Here is a 16,761-nt window from a genome sequence, read left to right on the forward strand (position 1 = left end):
TTTTTATTTTTTTGCTAAATCTGGCAACCCTACACTGGGTATTTTCTCAGGGCACTAACCTATAAAATGCCAACCACTGTCATCCCATCAGAGAATCTGACCTTATTATGATGGGAAAAGCATAGAGCTGGCTGGCACTGAAAGAAACAAATACAGTATTTCATACTCGCCTTCCAGACCTGCTTTCAAAGCCCACCACATTTTTAGGTGTGATGCTGAATTTCCAGCTTCTTCATCGGGTCTTGAGGTCCTTAGAGATCTCTTACGTAGGGCACATGTACCCTTTTCCATGAATATTCTGGGACAGTTTGCTTCACAGGAGGTCAGCCCAGGAAGTACAGGAAAATGTCGTTAAGCTGATCAAGTTTTATTTAAATTTTCATCTACTGCTAGGTTTAAATAAGTGCCTGCTTCTTTAAAGATACTGATATGAGATAACAGTGTGACTGTTGCCCAGGTGACTGCTCTGTCCTTGCATTTCACATGCACAGGCATTTCATTCTTCCAAGAGGCCGTCGACTGATGTGTTTTGATTATCTCCATTTTACTGGTGAGGAAACTGAGAAGCAGAAGGGATTTAAGTGAAAAAACAAAACAAAACGAAACAAAACAAAACCGTGCCCAGAGTCGTTCCGTCACCTCACCCCAAACCAAAAATCACTATTTTAAACGTACAGAACTTTAATAACGCCACGCAGGAATTTCAAACTATTTTCCCCGAGTCTCTAAATGAAGTTTTAAATGAGTATGTTTTCATTAGAAAGCAGATTGAGGAGAAGGCATTGGGAAACGGAGGAAATGTCAGCTAAACCCCAAATAATTGTGTTAAATTGAGCTACGAGATTGGCCCTTCTTACGTTTCCCGTCATAAATGCTCTTCTGATGGCCCTCCCGCGCATCTCCACGCAGAAATGAAACCGACACAGTGGCAGGCTTTCCAAACCTGAGCACAGCCCAGTGTGTCCGAGTCGGAGTCGAACGCACAAGGGTCGGGAAATGAGGAAGGCGCAGGCTATTTGGGATTACAGATGGAAGCAGAGTGCCTGGAAAGTGAGCAGGACAGACAAGGTTGGCTGGATGCGGAGTGCAGCAGGGAGCGGATCTGATCAGGCCGGAGTCTGGGAACAGAAATTGGGCGCCACAGCACCCACCCGAGGCACGTTAGGGTCCGTCCCCGGGGCGTGTTGCGTTATCCAGCGGGTGCGGGGCGCGGGGTGCGGGACCCCGGGGCCGCGGGGAGGGTGCCGGCTGCGCCCGAGCGCGCTGGCTTCCCACGCGCGTCTGCCTATGGGAGGCCGGCGGCCACACGCTCCGCCCCGTCCCTCCCCACCCCCCACCGGGGCGGACCGAGGGCAAAACCTGCGCGCACCCCACCCGCCCGCCGCGCGCCCCGGGGGGAACTGCAGCGCTGGCGGCGAGGAGCGGTCCAGGGCTCCTGGTTCAGACGAGCAGCTCACCGCAGCGCCCGGGTGAGGAGCGAACGCGGGGCGCGCCGGGCTCGTGCCGGACCCTCGCGGCCCCGGCGCGGGAGGCCGGCGATCCCTGAGCGGCCACGGCCACTGGCGTCTGGAGGGTGGGGGGGAGGGGGGCAGCCGCGCCGCGTCCTGCCCGGGGTCGGCTCGCCGTCCCTGCCGCCTGGCGACAGCACGCTGGCATCTTTGCGGGGAGGGTCACGGAATTGGAGCCCAGTTCTCCCACGCCTGTTCCCCCCCCCACCGAGGAGGCAACCCTCCTAACCTAAGAATTCGGTGCCCAGAGGGAATCAGGGGACACGGGGAGGTTTCTCATCTCTAGGTCTCCTGTGCTGGGACAAAACGGACACTTCTCTTTGGGGCGTGTGGCGTTTTCCAGACCAGTTCCGAGTAGCTGCCGTACCACTAGGGTAATAAAAAGCACTACCTCTGCTTTGCTCACAGGCTCCGCGGGTCCCACGCCTCCCCCCGCCGCCCCCCCCCCCCCCTTCAGACACCATCACCCCGGCTCTACCCAGAGTAAAGGGGAAGCTTGCTTGTAAAAAGCCACACGAAACCAGACAGCAGAGAGCGTTCTCCTCCCATCATACTCTGGAGCTTCTGGTAGAAGTTTCTAGCCCCAGAGAACGAAAAGGTCAGGCTTTCATTCAGGTCTTTGGTTCTTGCGGTTGCCGCAGAGGTGATGAGGCAGGAGGAGGGAGAGGTGTGTAGGGTTCATAAAGGGGAGCTCACCATTCTTGAAGGACACGTGAGCTCGGGTTTGGGAGAGATTTGTGTGAACAAATCAGACTTGTGCAAATTACCTTTGACCTAGGCGAGAATCCTGAGCTGGGAGACAGACTGGTATGGGAGTAGGAGCTGGAAAGTGTATCCCTTAAAGTGTTGACAATCCCAAAAGGCTCAGGACCAAATCTTGGGCTCCCCTTGAACTCAACAGACCAGGGCATTAAGTATTGGCCACCACAAGGGACTGGTGAGCTGCTAGCACCCCACAGATCTCCTCAGGGAGGGAATTCTGGTGGTCCCCTAGAAGCTGGTGAGAACCTACCTCCTTGGATTTCCCAGCCTCCACTCATTGTGTGTGGGCACTGTAGGTTCTCTCCCTTCCCCAGACATTCGGGCAGGGGTTGCCGCCGTGGATGGCATGGTGATGCTCTTCATTGAACGGGACCCTTTGTACTCAAGGCGGACACTATGAATTGTGAGGGATATTAATCTGGTTCAGCCACTCATTTTACAGTAGAGAAATCCTTTCCGAGGTGTCGAAGGGGTTTGCCCAGCACCCCAAGGCTTTCCTGTAAAGAGAGCCCTGGACAGCTGGCTCCTCATTTCCTGTCCATTGTATGTCTGTGCCCTTTGAACTTCAGTAGTGAGGAGTACGCCTTCCCTACCCAGTTAGGTTTTACCATACTGTTTGAGAGTCTCATCATAGAGCATTGAGACAAGTGCCGACTAGGTACCTGAGCAACACGAGTGCAACCCTTGGGAATGTCACCGGAGCTTAGGAATCTGTATTCCTTTCAGTGACACCCCAGAAAACGGATTATTTCCTGGAAAGGAAGGTGATCATCAGGTTATTTGTACTTTGATTCATCTGAAGGTTGATGAACCTTTTTTTTTCCCCCAAGATCCATGGTTATTGGCTAGACTGACCTCTGGAGGTATTGAGAAATTTACATTGAAGTGAAGCATTGAAGAGAAAGTATTGAGTGAAGGGCAATTGAAGGGGAATGTCTGGTTCTAAAACTGCATTGTACCAGAATTCTGAGGAACCTTTGTGTTTTGAAGGGACGGGCAGCAGATTCTTACCGCCTCTCTCTATGAAGCCAGGCACTTATTATGTACCTTCACTGTCACTTTGCTCCATTTTACAGGTATGACTCATAGCACACTAATCGAAACAGTCTTATATGGGCTTGTCATTTTTTTAAAAAAAGAAACTTAGTTGAGAAAAAAAAATCAGCTGTAAGAATCAATAGTGATTGGATTCAATGGGCCAGTTGATTCCTCATAACAAGTTTGTGCATTCCTTCATTGATGTCAAGAAATATTTATTGAGCACCTACTGTGTGCCTGGCACTGAGTATAGAGCAGTGAATAAGACAGATGTGGTCTCTGTTCTTAGGGAGTTCACCTTCTAGAATCGAGGGATGAGCAAGGTAAATTCAGATACCACTAGATGTTTTAAAGCAAAGGCAACAGAGTGCTGTGGTAGAGTACTGTGATGAGTGTGTGTGTGAGAGAAAGAGAGAAAGAAGGAGGGAGGAAGACAGAGAGAGAGAGACAGAGACAGAGATGGTGGGAGAGGCCCAGCTTCTTAGATTGGGTTTTAAGGAGAGATTTTTCTGAGAGATGGCCTTGAGATGAGCTCCCAGAACATTGACAGATTGTTCTGGTGAAGGAACCACAATCACACAGCTCTGACCACGAGCTCAGTGTGTTCCAGACATAGTCGGAGGGCAGCGTGGCTGGAACAGGGTGAGGGAAGAGAGCGAAGGTTGGAACAGGGTGAGGGAAGAGAGTCAGGTTGAGGGCCAGGGGCCAGGTCATGCAGAGCCTCTTGGGCTCGGGCACACTGTCTGGACTTCAAGGGCAGTGGTAAACCGAAAGCAGGGGCGTGCCATAATAGACTTAACGTTTCCTCAGAAGTTACTCTCGGTGCCTTGTGAAGAATGGATTGCAGGGAAAGAAGGGCAAGAAGGAGACTAGCCCCAGGCTTTTTATGGTGACCTAGAAGATGATGGTAGCCGTAGGTGGGCAGAAGCTGTTTGGGGAAGCAGAGTAGGAAGTTCCTTAATGTTTTTCTCTCAAACTTCCCTTCTACTTGGTGGGGATGCCATTGCTATGCCTGGTCCACTTAGCTTGTAAAAATAAATAAGCTAGCGATTGATTATGCTCTTAAGGGTGAGGTAAGACTTTATTACTGGCATTATTTGCTAATGCCGCATTACTTGGAATTTTCTGTGCTTCGTTTTCAAAAAGTTTACCATAGATTTCATTCTTTTCACTTACTTTACTCGTTACAATAAATTATGTGTATTGCACATAAAAAATACTTTGATCTGCTCAGAAGATTGGAATATCTCAACTAAGAGTTACCAATTAAACGCGCCATCTCAGAGTGGAGTAAAAGGATGCGAGTGAGGAGTGGAATGTGATCGGGTAAAGTTCAAAACAGAGTATTTGAATCTGAAAACAGTTCACAAGGAAGTTAGCAGATTTCCTTTTGTCCTGGATAGGGCTGTATGCAGAGATCTGAGTGCAAAGGTCTGTTGATAATTGAAAGTCTATACGTGGCAGCAGAATTTCTGGAGAGGGCTGTGACCCAGAGTTGAATAGGAATTGCTTCCCTTAGTGAAGCATTCTCTCTCAGAGGGGACTCTTGAACTTTCCCTGATTGATCACTGACTAAATATTAGAGGGCCAGGGAGGAGTTTCAAAGTTGTTTACCAACTGGGGTAGGGATGACCGTCTCAGGGACGGGACAACTAACTGCCACAATGAGGCAACGCTATTTCTCTTTCCTGCCTCATTTTGACATGCAACATACTAAGAGGGGATGTATCTGTTTACAAGGAAATAGAAGTCCTTCCTCATTTACACTGTGTGCAGTGGAGGATTCTGCTCTGGGAATGGGCCGTCATTTATCTTCATTTGCCAGACCCCATTAATTATTTTTTTAATGTCTATTTATTTTTGAGAGAGAGAGAGACAGAGCACGAGCAGGAGAGGGGCAGAGAGAGAGGGAGACACAGAATCGGAAGCAGGCTCCAGGCTCCGAGCTGTCAGCACAGAGCCGGACGTGGGGCTTGAACTCACAAACCGGGAGATTATGACCTGAGCCGAAGTCGGACACTCAACTGACTGAGCCACCCAGGCGCCCCAGGCCCCATGAATTATTTATTGGCTGGGGCATCTGATTTTAGCTTGAAGTGGCCAGTCTGGTGATTCAAACTGCAGGCAAAATATGACAATAATTGTGGGATCTGTATCTCCCCTTGGGGTTGGGAGTAATGGGGGCATCTTTTTTTTTTTTTTAATCATTCCTTTTATTTATTTATTTATTTTTAATTTTTTTTAATGTTTATTTATTTTTGAGACAGAGAGAGACAGAGCATGAACGGGGGAGGGCCAGAGAGAGAGGGAGACACAGAATCCGAAGCAGGCTCCAGGCTCTGAGCTGCCAGCACAGAGCCCAACGCGGGGCTTGAACTCACGGACCGTGAGATCGTGACCTGAGCCGAAGTCGGACGCTTAACCGACTGAGCCACCCAGGCGCCCCAATGGGGGCATCTTTGAGGGAGAGATTATAGTTTCTCCTAGAGACGACTAATTATTCTCTTTGACTTCCGTAATGTTTTGAAATGTTGAATTAGCCACTATCCTTTAAAAATCAATAGAGTCAGTAGATTGTACATACAAATACGGTTTCCCAGCTTTTCTTGGAAAGAAGAAAATCTAGTACCATGGAGCTATCAACCTTACATGACAGCAATCAACTGGAACAGGGTGGTGGTGTTCCTTTTCAGCTGGTCTTGTTTGCCCCTGTCCCCACCACTGTTTTTTCCTTTCTCGCACGTCCCGTTTAGCTCATCTGAGTTACCTGGCTGGCCCTTGCAGACTTCTGATCTTAAACCTCAGGTTTAGGGTTACCTAGCCCAGCCTGTGCATCCCATTTCTACCTCTAGCCAATGCAACAGTCCCCTTTTCAGTGTCTTTGCTAGGAGTCCCCAGACCTGCATTTACATTGCTCCTCTGATTGAACATGGTAACTGTTGAAAGGCTGCTGATACAGAGTTCTCCAGTCTGGGTGTATATACAACATGTCCTCTTTCCATGGAACTATGGTGGCCGTGTGCCATCCGTGTCTCCCCCAGAGAAAACATCCCTGGTGCCTTGAACAGCTCTTCTTTTGATTTGTTGCCTTGTTCCCTTATCAGTCTGGTTATTGTTCAGCGATCGTCCTTCTGCATAAACTGTCATTTGTTGAAGTCCTCAAAACCTGACCAGTTCAGTGAGGTGGGGTTTAACCGGGGTGAAATATACCGATATGCTTCCAGCACGGCCGCAAACTGTCCAGCGATCTTAGGTAACTGTTAACATTTGTGGCCTGGAAGCCATGTAGGGCACCAAACGTTTGGAAACCAGATGCAGGTGAGTGCACATTTTCAGCGTGTGAGTAGAATCAGTTCATCGCGTTTTGTTTGCAGCTGTTCAGTGCTTACGCTTATGAGCGTATGTTTTATTAAATTACTCGCACAACAGGGAACTGCTCCTTATCTTGCTTTTTGGAATCTATCATTTTTCTTGGGTTGTGAAATGATTACACAAGAGTTGTGTCTGCTGTGCCCAAGATAAGAGGCTTTAGAGACTTTGCAGAAGTCCCTTGAGAGTCTTGCATTCATTTGAGACAATGTCCAGATGAAGTGTTGATTCCCTTAGCTAAAACGGCAGAGCAAAAATGATATTAATAGATTAGGTACTATCTTTTTTCTTTTTGAGTTTCAGTACTAGCAAGTCTGAGGCAAGAACTTTTTACTGACGCTTTTATTTTTATTTTTATTATTTTTAAGTTTTTTAAACATTTTTGTAATGTTTATTTATTTTTGAGAGAGAGATAGAGTGTGAGCAGGGGAGGGCCACAGAGCGAGGGGACACAGGATCTGAAGCAGGCGCCAGGCTCTGAGCTGTCAACACAGAGCCCGACGCAGGGCTCGAGCTGACAAACCCCAAGATCATGACCTGAGCTGACGTCAGATGCTTAACTGACTATGCCATTCAGGCACCCCCTATATATTTAAAAAAAAATTGTTTTTAATGCTTATTCATTTTTAAGAGATGGGGAGAGACAGAGCATGAGTGGGGGAGAGGCAGAGAGAGAGAGAGAGAGAGAGAGAGAGAATCTGAAGCAGCCTCCAGGCTCAGAGCTGTCAGCACAATGCCCAAAGTGGGGCTTGAACCCATGGACCTTGAGATCATGACCTGGGCCAAAGTTGGACGCTTAACCGACTGAGCCACCCAGGTGCCCCTCCCCCTATATTTTTCAAAAGTTTATTATTTATTTGGAGAAAGTGAGTGGGGGAGGGGCAGAGAGAGAGAGGGAGGGAGAGAATTCCTAGCAGGCTCCACGCTGTGAGTGAGGAGCATCTCACTCCGGCTCAGGTCATGATCTTGCAGTCCTTAAGTTTGAGCCCTGCATCAGGCTCTGTGCTGATAGCTCAGAGCCTGGAGTCTAGTACAGATTCTGTGTCTCCCTCTCTCTCTCTCTCTCTCTCTCTGCCCCTCCCCCACTGGTGCTGTGTCTCTCTCCCTCTCTTTCTCAAAAATAAATAAATATATGGGGCGCCTGGGTGGCGCAGTCGGTTAAGCGTCTGACTTCAGCCAGGTCACAATCTCGCAGTCCGTGAGTTGGAGCCCTGCGTCAGGCTCTGGGCTGATGGCTCGGAGCCTGGAGCCTGTTTCCGATTCTGTGTCTCCCTCTCTCTCTGCCCCTCCCCCGTTCATGCTCTGTCTCTCTCTGTCCCCCCCCCCAAAAAAAAAAACCGTTGAAAAAAAGAAAAAAATAAATAAACATAAAAAAAAAAGTACTAGATTGCTTAGAAATCAGGGCTGGAAAATTGACAGTCTCCTGCCTTCATCCTATTGTAAAAGATCCAAAACGGAAGATTTTATCTTCTTCAGTCATTCAGTTTGATATTGGGTCAATTTTGAGATATTTAAAGCACTTTTTATTTTTTAACTTTAGTTGAAAGTGAATCAGCCTATATTTGTTCTCTGCTTTCATTCTGTAGCTTTATGTGCTCTGTGAGTTTTCTATTCCTGCTGTAATGATTTATCACAAATTTATTGGTTTAAAGCAACCCAACTTTATTACCCTAATGTTCCATCGGTCGGAAGTCTAACACGACTTCCCTGGGCTAACCGCAAGGTGTCTTTAGGGTTTCATTCCTTTCTGGAGTTTCTAGGGGAGAATTCGTCTCCTTGCCTTTTCCAGGCACTAGACGCAGCCCGTATTCCTTGTCTCATGGCTCCCTTCCTCCATCTTCAAAGCCACCAATTGTGGGTTAAGTTCTTCTCACATCTCATCACTCTGACTTCCTCTTCTTCCAGCCTGTTCCACTTTTATTTATTTATTTTTTCAGATCCCAAACGCCGTCTTATTCTCTTAAAGATAAACTGGGAAGTCAAAGAGATGAAGTATTTCGAGATTAACTATTCCCAGCTGATTAAATATGTCTAGCAAAGCCATACCACCTGTACTGGAAACGCCCCACAGGCCAGATGGTTAATTTGTACTTGTCTAACATCTAGTCTTTCAAAGGAGATAATGCCGAAATTCCCATTACAGCATATTTGCTTTCCCACTGAAGAATCCCAAGAGTTCTTAGAGGCACATGCTACCCATTCATCTGGCTATGTAGGTAGATGCTTCCTGGGAATACCAGAAAGAATGCCCTGAGATGCAGTTTCTAGAAAGTGCTCAGCACCTTTCTTTTTTTATTTTATTTTATTTTATTTTATTTTATTTTATTTTATTTTATTTTCTTACTTATTTATTAGTAATCTACAGCCGGTGCGGGGCTCAAACTCACAATCCCGAGATCAAGCTCTACTGATCGAGCCAGCCAGGCACCCCATAAAGTGCCCAAGGTCTTTTTGGCATTCATGGGCAACGGGAGATGGCAGTGGGTGGTGGACACTGAGAAGTGTTCAACTATGGCCGGGGGTATGACTTGTACACATGTCACGGGGCTACGGGGCGTCAGCTCTTCAAATATGATGGAGGAAACGTACAGCCCCAGTTATGCCGTGAGTTCATAAACTGAGCAGTGTCAATAATGGCAATGATGACAACCGTCAGCAAAGCCCAAGGAGGCCCAGTCCTACTGGTTCTTCCGTTGGACCTGGCCCCCCCACAACTGACCTGCTCATTTGGCATTGGCAGTCTCTGGCCACCTCAGACAGACGCCGCTGCTCGTTGGGGATGGGACTGAGGGAGCCACAAACCAGGAGCACCACTAGGATTTGGCTCATCATCTTGTCGGATGCATCCACACCCACTGCGGTGGTCACCTTGCGTGTGTGTCTCAGGCATCCACAGAGGCACTCGGAGAGCCTCGAGGGACTGCCAGGGACTGGGGACTTCGCTGTGTTGAACCCAGGGTTCTTGGCTTGCACCCAAGGACTGCACAGCACGGTGTCTGGTCTCGAGACACAAAGCCCTCTTTGGCCACCCTCCCTCTTCACTTTTTTAATTTTTTTTTTTTTCAACGTTTATTTATTTTTGGGACAGAGAGAGACAGAGCATGAACGGGGGAGGGGCAGAGAGAGAGGGAGACACAGAATCGGAAACAGGCTCCAGGCTCCGAGCCATCAGCCCAGAGCCTGACGCGGGGCTCGAACTCACGGACCGCGAGATCGTGACCTGGCTGAAGTCGGACGCTTAACCGACTGCGCCACCCAGGCGCCCCACCTCTTCACTTTTAAAGACACATGATTACATTGGGCCCACCTGGATAATCCAGAATAATCTATTTTTTTTTAATTTTTTTTCTTAATATTTATTTATTATTGAGAGACAGAGAAAGACAGAGCATGAGCACGGGAGGGGCAGAGAGAGGAGGAGACACAGAATCTGAAGCAGGCTCCAGGCTCCGAGCTGTCAGCACAGAGCCAGACGCGGGGCTCGAACTCACAAACCGCAAGATCATGACCTGAGCCGAAGTGGGACGCTCAACCGACTGAGCCACCCAGGCGTCCCCAGAATAATCTGTCTTTTTCATGTTTATTTATTTTTGTGAGAGAGACAGAATGTGAGCAGGGGAGGGGCAGAGAGAGAGGGAGACACAAACCTGAAGTAGGCTCCAGGCTCCGAGCTGTCAACACAGAGCCCGATGCGGGGCTCAAACCCGTGAACAATAAGATCATGACCTGAGCCGAAGTCGACGCTTAGCCGACTGAGCCACTCAGGCACCCCCAGGATAATCTATTTTAAAGTCAACGGATTAGCCACCTTAATTCCATCTGTAACCGTGATTCCCTTTCGCCACGTGAAAACATATTTACGTGTTCTGGGGATTAAGATGTGGAATTTGGGGCGTGTCGCTATTCTGTCTGCCTTATACCCCCATTCCAGAAGTTCTTCAGAAAGAATCTGAGGAACAGAGTACTGGCACTTGTGAAAGAACCATTTCTTTTCTCTTTACCAAGAACAGTAGAGTTAAGGCCCATGCCCTAATCTCTCACCAGCATTGGGATTTACACAGGTTTACCTATCACCTCTTGACATAAATCCTGGACTCAAGAGTGGGCATCTTGCTTACTATTTTGGTTTGTCTTTTGTTTCAGAAACGGAAATGATGCCTGATAAGAGTTTACTAGTGACCGTTAGGGGAACAGAGGGTTAGCAGAGGTCACGGCGTTAATAATATAGAGATCTCAGCTGAGATTAGAAGGGCAAGTAGGGGACTGTGGCTTGAGGGACAGACGGAAGTACAGGAGAAAAGACAGTATCAACTTTTTTTTTTTTTTTAAGTAATCTCCGTATCTACCGTGGGGCTTGGAGTCATGACCCTGAGATCAAGAGGCATGCTCAACCAACTGAGCCAGCCAGGCGCCCCAAGAAGGTATTAACTTTTAGATGGATTTAGAAAGAAGATGTTCTTTGAGCTCTCTTTACAGGGTCTTCTTGATCTATCAACATGGCATTTTATGTCATGGTCAGGGCGTCAAAATTGAAGAAAATGCTTCTCAGGTTTTATTATTTTAAAAAGTAGTGATTTTTTTTTTTTTTTTGAAGTAAATGTTCTCATTGATTTAAGATCTGGGCCAAGGGAAAAGTAGAAAGGATAGAAAATTACCTTCAGTTTTTACCTATACAAAACTCTTCCAAGAAGGTAAACTTTGTAAATGTTTGTTATTTCTTTTATTGATTTTGGGTCTTCTTCTTGTCCCACCGTCCTCCCCCTGCCCCCCAATCCCCCGCACTCCTTCTTCCTCTTTTATGTATCTGAGATTGTGGGTAATCCTTTTTATTCTCCACGTAACAGTTTACTTAATGTTAAACGTAAACACTTTCCATGGTCATACCAACTCTACTAAATATTCTTTTAAAATTATTTGTTAGGGGGCACCCGGATGGCTCAGTTGGTTAAGCGTCCGACCTTTGATTTCAGCTCAGGTCATGACCACACCGTTCGTGAGTTCAAGCCCCCGTTGGGCTCTGGGCTGGCATCTCGGAGCCTGCCTGGGATTCTCCCTCTCTTCCTCTCTCTCTGCCCCTCTCTCACTTGCTCACTCTCTCTCTCTCTCTCCAAAATAAACAAATCAACTTTAGAAAAAAATTAAATTGTTAACAATAAAGCATTATGTTTTATTGTAAAAGAAAATATGAAACTTCATGGGAAAATCACATAATTCTATCACCCTTATTATATCAATAGTCTTTTTAGTGTGAATTTTTACACAGCATCATTTTTTTTCCAATCAAAATTGCATTGTAAAGGTTTCCTAAGTCATAATGAATTGTTTTGTAAATATGTTGTTAGTAACTGAATAAAATCCCATTGACGATACTCTCATATTGCTTGAAATCCGTAGGGTTTCCATGTGTGTATGTGTGGGTTGGCTCTCATAAATGGAATTGGAATGAACACCATAGTGCATTATATTTTTAGGCTTTTCTTTCCCTGTGAATAAGATTTTTTCATGTGTGCTGATCTCAGGAATGAAGTGAAAAGGTCCAAGGATATGGACAACTTAAAGCTTGCCAAATCGCCTTCCAAAAGTCAGAGTACCTATTTATACTCCCGCTAGAACTGCTGACTTTGCTTTGGTAAATTTGACAGTGTTAAAGAAAAAGGTAAATCCTGTGTTCTCCAGCCTTTGGCTTACCAGTTACTGCTCTGCCTGGCCAGGTACCTCTTTCTCAATGAAGATTTTGTATTGGCTGGCGCCGTTAGTAACGAATCCTCAAACATTATGATTAGTAAGGTTGCAGGATCAAACGTTTTAGCACTGTCGCCTTGGATTCTCCAGTTGTAAATGTCCAAAGTCAATATTAGACTGTTCAGGGCCCTCGTTTTCAGAGGTAAATACATTTCTAGCTAACTCAAAGCCCGTGGTTAGGAAAAAGGTATTTTTCTGTGGAAGGGGAACCATGACAGCTAACAGACTTCTTATGAATTATCCCTCTGTTTGGATTCAGAGGCCTCCCTAGTCCTCTTCTCAGACATCTCAATGGCCATCAGAAGATAAAAGAAGCCAGTGTTTGAGAAAGCCAGGGACTTGTAGCCGGTGATAGTAGCCCTTTGTTCAGAAAAGCAAGAAGCACTTTTCTTTTCTTTCTTTCTTTCTTTTTTTTTTTTTTTTTTTTGGCGCTTTTCATTTTAATAATATGGGAACTGTTTGGTCATATTGATCTAAAATGGGTAATACCTCCAGAGAGGATTGTCAGTTGCTTATAATAAAATCACGTGAAGCAACAAAACAGCTCATGTAAGAAATAAAGCTAGAGAAATGGATTAGAAACCAAAAGAATGTATTGTGAAGGTCCATAAAAAGGCGAAATTTGAAAAGGTGAAGGATACTGGACCTTTTTCAGGAGCAGCTTCAGTCTATTTGGGGTAAGAAAATGGACACGATTTTTAAATGTGACAAAGCGACACACGAATTAACTGCAACGTAATGGGATAGAGTGAGCATGGTTTTGGGGTGCTGAGGAGGCACTGGGGGAACGGATGTTACCGTTAAGGAGCTCAGATCCCCTTGATGAGGAGGTGTGGGGCCACAGCCTGGGACTGCGGGGGGGCGGGGGGGGGATGAGCCGTGGTCTGGAATTGAATCAAAGGCGGAGAGAAAGGCTCCGGAGGGAGTGTCCTCCTGGGGTTTCCGTTTTCCTTGGGGAAGCTTTCACATCTTCAGTTGTAGGGAACAGGAGGGCAGGGAGAAGGAGAGAGCATCATTCAAGGAGTCACAATTTTCACCTAGCAGGAAGAAATGAGCTTAAGGGTCAAGGGGCTGCCGTGACATCATGGGGACACGAGTTGTAGACTGAACTGTGGCCTGGGGACACAACTGTGCTCGGTGGCGGTGCTGAGGCCCCAGAGCCCTGCACTTTACATCCCCTGTAAACCCCAAACACACACACGTGCACATGCATACACACGTCACTGGGCTAAGGACACCCACAGACAGCATTGTGCACTGCCCAAGTCATTCCTGTGTTAATTCAGCACATCTTCATTGGTCACCTGCTGGTTGAAAGGCCCTCACTGCTGGGCGCAGCGGGACGTATCACTACGTGCAGGACAAAAGTCCCCCCTGAGATGCACTGTTGTAAGGGTCTCTGTGCTCTGGCCCCTGCGCTTGCCTCCAGTCTCCTACCACCCTCTACGCCTCACCGATTCCCAGGCTGCATCCCCACAGTGCCTTCACTTACAGCCTCCTCTGGGGCATGCCTTCCGTCTCCTCATCAACCCAGGCCAGTCCGCTAAGGCGTCCTCCTCTTGGGAGCCTCAGCTCCAGCATGACCTCCTCTTCTAGGGCTTTCCACACCACCCGGCATCGCCCACCCCCTGAAATTGACCTTTGTCCGCACCGAAAACACTTTTATCAAAACATCTCATACTCCAAATTGCATTTTAATAAATCCTTGGCTCTCTCTGTGCCTCCTCTGCATTTAGCCAAAGGAGGGTTAAGACCTTTAGAAGCTACAAGTGTTGCAAATATACTACAGCGTCCCCGTCCTCTACCTGTAATGCAAGATGAAGACTATCCTAAGCCAAAAATCACACATAAAACCTGTGTATATGTTAATTTAGAATAATTCATTTAGACTTTTTGATTGAAATATTATAAATAAATTTATCAAAACTGAAATTTTCTCCTAGCTTTGGAGCCCTTGCCACACGATTTCCCTTCATAGGGTTTGGCGTGCATATATATATATATATATATATATATATATATATATATATATCATAGGGTTTGGCTTATAGGTGCCAGCCATCCATTTAGCTCTCAAGACCAGGCACAGTGATGGTGCTTAGGAAATGCTTGAGTGGAGGGATGGGCCAACGGATGGCCTGGCATAGAGGCTGTTGTGGCACAGTGCATTGTGGGGGAGAGTACACACCATTTGGGAGGAACAAATATGTGGGCACTGTGGGGAGGGGCAGGTGCCTCCGCTCGGGGAAACCATCATGGGCATCTCGGCAAAAGATCCCCAACTAGACTACAGGGAGAGTAAGATGAAAGGCAAGTGTGAGGGCGCGTGCATATCACAAGTTGAATACATTACTGAAGAATTCACATCTCTTAGTAAACCTAAACCAACCACTCAACCCTATGTTTACTGTTAGATCAACCTACCTGCTTAGCAAGAGGGCTCATACTTAAAGTTCTTTCTCTTAAAATCAATGGTTTTCAACTCTGGTCTTTATTGACTATGTGGTTTTGCCCCATCTCGTCGATAAGATAGGCCTGTCTTTTCCTTCGCCCACTTTTTTTTTTTTTTTTTTTTTTGAGAGAGAGAGAAGGCACAAGTGAGCGAGGGACAGAGAGAGAATCCCAGGAGGGGCAGAGAGAGAGAGAGAGAGAGAGAGAGAGAGAGAAGCGGGGCTCACCTGAAGCAGGACTCCTGTTTTACCCAGAGTGGGGCTCATGTTCACCTAAGTAGGTAAGATAGTCATTTACACCTCGTATCCTTTTTAAAATTTCTTAACCAGTAATCAGGTTTTATATTCAGGAGAACTGAGTTGCAGTGAACATACTTCTTTGTTTATCTTTAGAGTTTCTGCGAAAAGTCACGTAAACCAAAACCAAAGGCAACAAGTTGAGACACTGGAAAACTAATCTCCAAGTCTTTTCTCAGATGCCTACGATATGTTAATCAGGAGCCTTCCTGGAGACTTCCAGAAGCATGCTTCAGCAAGTCCTTCTCCTGGGCCAGGGAGTGCTCATTCAGGTTTTAAGCAAATGTAAAACTGGGCACCTGGCTGGCTCAGTCTGTAGAGCATGTGGCTCTTGATCTCAGGGTTGTGAGTTTGAGCCCCACACTGGGTGTAGAGATTACCTAAAAATAAAATCTTAAAAAAAAAAAAAGAAAAGAAAATGTAAAACTGATTAAAATGCATTTAAAAATGTGTATCAAAATCCTCTTTCTTATTATCTTATTACTTCTTTAGCTTTTTTCATAACATCACGAGTTTGTTTGGTTTGTTCTTTTATTTGAGAGAACGAGAGAGTGTGCTCGCGAGCTGGGGGAGAGGGTCAGAGGAAGACAGAGAATTTTAAGTGGGCTCCCTGCTAAGCACAGAGTCCAAGGTGGGGCTCCAGTCCACGACCCCGGGATCATGACCTGAGCTGAAATCAAGAGTCGGCCACTCAACGGACCTAGCCGCCCAGGCACCCCTCCCTAGTTTAGTTTTAAAAGGACTTATTGCCCAGGATTGCCTGTTTCACTACTAAACCTCCTGAGAGAGTACTCGCTGATACCGTCCCAAATACAGAGAGAAAAAAATGGTTTCAAAAAAACCAACTTTCCTATTTTTTTTTTAATTATGAGAAGTTGCATCCCAAGAACAGAGCTGTTCGTACCCCTTAAGTATTGTCTGTTACCTATCTCCTTCAAACACAAAAGTTACATCACAAACTATACTCGGGACAATTTAGTCCCCTAGTTTATAGAGTGTCTCTTCAGTGCCGTACCGAATGGTAGAGCACAGCTCGCTCACTCTTGCCTGAAGCTTGGAGGCCAGAGGGTGCTGGGGTAGCCAGAGTGGATTACTGACCACAGGATCTGACTTGCAGGACTTTGAAAAGCCTTTTTTCCCCAAAGCATTTCTTCCCAATAGTTTATGATTCTTTCCTTGGGAGTAAATCTTCAGGGGCTTTGATAGATTGCCTCTGGGAGAGCTTGGCTAAAGGAAGGGGCTGTTATTTTGGAAGTTGATGAGGAAAGCCCCCATGAACACACCAGTACCTTTTAGCAGCTTGCGAGACTGGGGAGCTGTCACTCCGAGAAGCCACGTGAGAAGCTGAAAGGTGGAACATTTGAGAAGTCTTAAGAGGCAGGTTGTAGATGATAAGAGGTGCGCAGGCATTATGGGGGCACCAGCAGCCTGCAGAGGGGGAGAAGGCCAGTGAATACAAAGTTCCCCCAGAATTATAGGGGAGATGCTAATTACAGTGTTTGGAAGATATTGGAGCCCTTAATGAAACCTAGAAGATCTATTCAGCAGAACCACCTATGGACAAAGGGGATGATGACCAAGCATGACTTCCTGTT

At 46.5% G+C, this 16,761-nt stretch overlaps 1 protein-coding gene and 1 long non-coding RNA gene across 4 annotated transcripts in view; one reads left to right on the forward strand and one right to left on the reverse strand.

Moving 5' to 3' along the window:
• On the reverse strand, window positions 1-1,940 carry LOC128315624 (uncharacterized). Its single transcript, XR_008298575.1, has 2 exons — window positions 1,738-1,940; window positions 1-1,043 (listed from the first exon to the last, which is right to left on the reverse strand). It is a non-coding gene; the product is annotated as an uncharacterized LOC128315624 (long non-coding RNA).
• The window catches only part of PLA2G7 (phospholipase A2 group VII), a 39,735-nt gene continuing 23,982 nt past the window's right edge, over window positions 1,009-16,761 (forward strand). For 2 of the 3 annotated variants that reach the window (XM_027057611.2, XM_027057612.2), the window contains exon 1: window positions 1,311-1,469. The gene's annotated coding sequence lies outside the window, so the exon portion shown is untranslated. Of the gene's footprint in view, window positions 1,157-1,310; window positions 1,470-16,761 lie in introns of those variants that run through there. The other variant, XM_053222714.1, reaches the window with a different exon arrangement.

This window comes from Acinonyx jubatus, chromosome B2 (assembly GCF_027475565.1).
Source record: "Acinonyx jubatus isolate Ajub_Pintada_27869175 chromosome B2, VMU_Ajub_asm_v1.0, whole genome shotgun sequence".
NCBI classification, from domain to species: Eukaryota; Metazoa; Chordata; class Mammalia; order Carnivora; family Felidae; genus Acinonyx; species Acinonyx jubatus.